A 3127-nucleotide genomic window follows, 5' to 3' on the forward strand; every position below is an offset into this window, starting at 1 on the left:
GCTTGCTCTTACTGCTCTGATTAGAAGGACTCAGAAATTAGGAAGGAAATTACCAAAATAACTTGTTTTCTTTTTAACCACCTACTCTCCTTTTGGTTCTTGGGTATACAAATGATAGGTATTTAATCTCTTAACTATTTTTTTTTTTTTTACTGTAAATTTGAGAAAGTCATGAGTGTGTGGGTATGTGTGGATAAGGTAGAATCCATCAATAAAAGGATTTCTTTTCTTTTTGAAGATCATTGCTCCTTCTCATGCTCTGGAATGTTCTTGGCTTTGTACTCCTGTAAGAGCTTTGCCTTTTTGAATCCAGTGAACATGCAGTTAATCTGGAGGCCAAATCCTTGTGTAATTGACAATCAAGCAGCATGATTTGATACTAAAACTATTGAATCTGATATTAACTGGCTAGGGGTGCAGTGCTGATCCTTCTCTGGCCACATTTCCCTCTTCCGTGATACGAGGTTTAGAGGACTGTTCCTCAGTGCTGCCTGCCCTCACATCTTGCTTTTTAACATTGGTGTCCACACCCAAATAAAAACACGGATTTCGTTGTTCACACTACTGCAGCACAAATTGTGGACAAAAAGACCTAGAAGTCTGCTTCCATGAAGGTTACAGCCTAGGAAGCCCTCTGGGGCAGTTCTGCTCTGTCCTAAAGAGTCACTCCGAGTCAGAACCAACTTGATGACACCTAACTACAACAGCAGATTCAACTAAGAAATGGAAAAAACAGAAAAGAAGGCGTGTGTTTCTGTGGATCCAGCCGCAAGTGTTTGTACTTTCTTTATAAAAACCAGTGGCTGCCCAGTCCTTTCCAACTCCTGGGACCCCATGTCTGTCAGAGTAAAACTGTGCTCCGTTAGGTTTTCGATGGATGATTTTTCAGAAGTAGATTGCCAGGTCTTTCTTCTGAAGGGCCTCTGAGTGGACTGGAAGCTTTCAGTTAGCAGCTAGAGCTGTGTTACTGTTTGCACCACCCAAGGCCTTCGACTTCCTTTATAAAAGCAATCCCATACGGTATAGAGTTAACCGGTGCCCAGAAGGCATAGAGTGAATCTGTGTAATAATAGCTGGTGCTATGGAAGGCATTCAGTGTTCTGGGCAGCACAATGGTTAAGTGCTGGATTGCTAGCCAGAAGACAGGGATTTGAACCTATCCAGACTAATCCCAGATGCACTTTGGAAGACAGGCCTGGTGATCTGCTTCCATAAGGATTGCAACTAACAACAGCATGGAAGACATTATTATTATTATTCTTTCATCTTCATTACAAGGTGCACATTAATATATATGCGTGTATATAGATACACATGCACACACATACACACACACACATATATATCATATACAGTTTAGGGAAAGAGTGAAAATCTTTACTGGGAGACATCACCAGGTCTTGTTCAAAAGAGCACGTAAGAATCTATAGGCAATAGATGTGATGTGGCCTTTTCTTCCTATTTTTTAAACCAGTGAAAAAGAAAGGATCACTTTAAAATTATATTTTCATAGCTAGACACTAAAAGAGAAGGGACAACATTATCTTTCCCCCTCTTATCTGATAAGTCTTGCTGGGAAGCCCATTTCTGTCTTTTTTAAGTAAATACTTCTTAATTCAGATTTATTATAAATAGTGAGTATGAAGGTGACTAAATTTTTTTGTAATCATTAAATAATAGGTTAAAAGGGTAAATTTAATGCTTGAATTTCACGAAACTTGAAGTTTTAAAGAATACAGAAAAAATAGTAAAATGATTTATCTTTCAGAAATGTTTTCCTGATTCTTTAGCTTTCTATATCTAAATGTCAATTAAATATTGGTCACTAAATATGCATATTAGTAATAAACCCTTTGCTGTCAAGTCGATTGCAACTTATAGAGACCCTATGGGACAGAGTAGTACTGCCCCATAAGGTTTCCAAGGAGCAGCTGGTGGATTCAAACCGCCGACCTTATGACTAGCACCTGAGCTGTTAACCAATGCGCCACCAGGGCCCTGTATTAGTAATAGTTACTGCATAATAAATCCGGTAGGACTTGAATCTTTCTATTCTGAATTTGAACGTTCCAGCATTTCTTGTAGTACTACATATATATATATATATATATATATATATATATGTATATATATGTATATATGTATATGTATGTATCATTTAAAATTCTCATGGAATAAATTATAAAAATTGGAACTGTGAAGAATATATTAGTTACTCATTTACCTGTACATCTGAAATTAGCCATTTTCCTAACTGAATACATAATGATTTCCAAGGTGAAGTGCAGTTAACCCAGTGACCTCCTCAATATTAAATCCATTATGCTTGCCTCTGAGTAATGGCCAAAATCATTAGTGTATCTTCTGAAATCATTTATCATTAATATACATGTATTCATGTATAGAAAAAAAGAAAAGACAAAAATGGATGTCAGAAGAGACTCTGAAACTTGCTGTTGAACATCGAGTAGCTAAAGCAAAAGGAAGAAATAATAAAGTAAAAGAACTGAGCAGAAAATTGCAAAGGGCAGCTCAAGAAGACAAATTAAAGTATTATAATGACATGTACAAAGAGCTAGAGATAGAAAACCAAAAACGAAGAATACACTCGGCGTTTCTCAAGCTGAAAGAACCGAAGAAAAAATCAAGCCTCGAGTTGCAATATAAGAATTCTATGAGGAAAATATTAAATGACACAGGAAGCATCAAAAGAAGATGGAAGGAATACACAGAGTCATTATACTAAAAAGAATTGGTCAACGTTCAGCCATTTCAAGAGGCAACATATGATCAAGAACCGATGGTAGTGAAGAAAGAAATCCAAGCTGCACCGAAGGCACTGTTGAAAAAGAAGGCTCCAGGAATTGATGGAATATCAAATGAGATATTTCAACAAACGGATGCAGCACTGAAAGTGCTCACTCGTCTATGCCAAGAAATTTGGAAGACAGCTACCTGGCCATCCGACGATGAGATCCATATTTATGCCTATTCCGAAGAAAGGTGATCCAACCGAATGCAGAAATTATCGAACAGTATCAATAATATCACATGCAAGTAAAATTTTGCTGAAAATCATTCAAAAGCAGCGGCAGCAGTATATCAACAGGGAACTGCCAGAAATTCA

General features: G+C 37.1%; 1 protein-coding gene across 3 annotated transcripts in view; it reads left to right on the top strand.

Annotated features, from left to right (window-relative positions):
• Nucleotides 1-3127, top strand: part of FBXL7 (F-box and leucine rich repeat protein 7) — a 511954-nt gene that overhangs the window by 350724 nt on the left and 158103 nt on the right. The window lies entirely within an intron of this gene.

This window comes from Trichechus manatus, unplaced genomic scaffold, assembly GCF_000243295.1.
Source record: "Trichechus manatus latirostris isolate Lorelei unplaced genomic scaffold, TriManLat1.0 scaffold00116, whole genome shotgun sequence".
Lineage (NCBI taxonomy): Eukaryota > Metazoa > Chordata > Mammalia > Sirenia > Trichechidae > Trichechus > Trichechus manatus.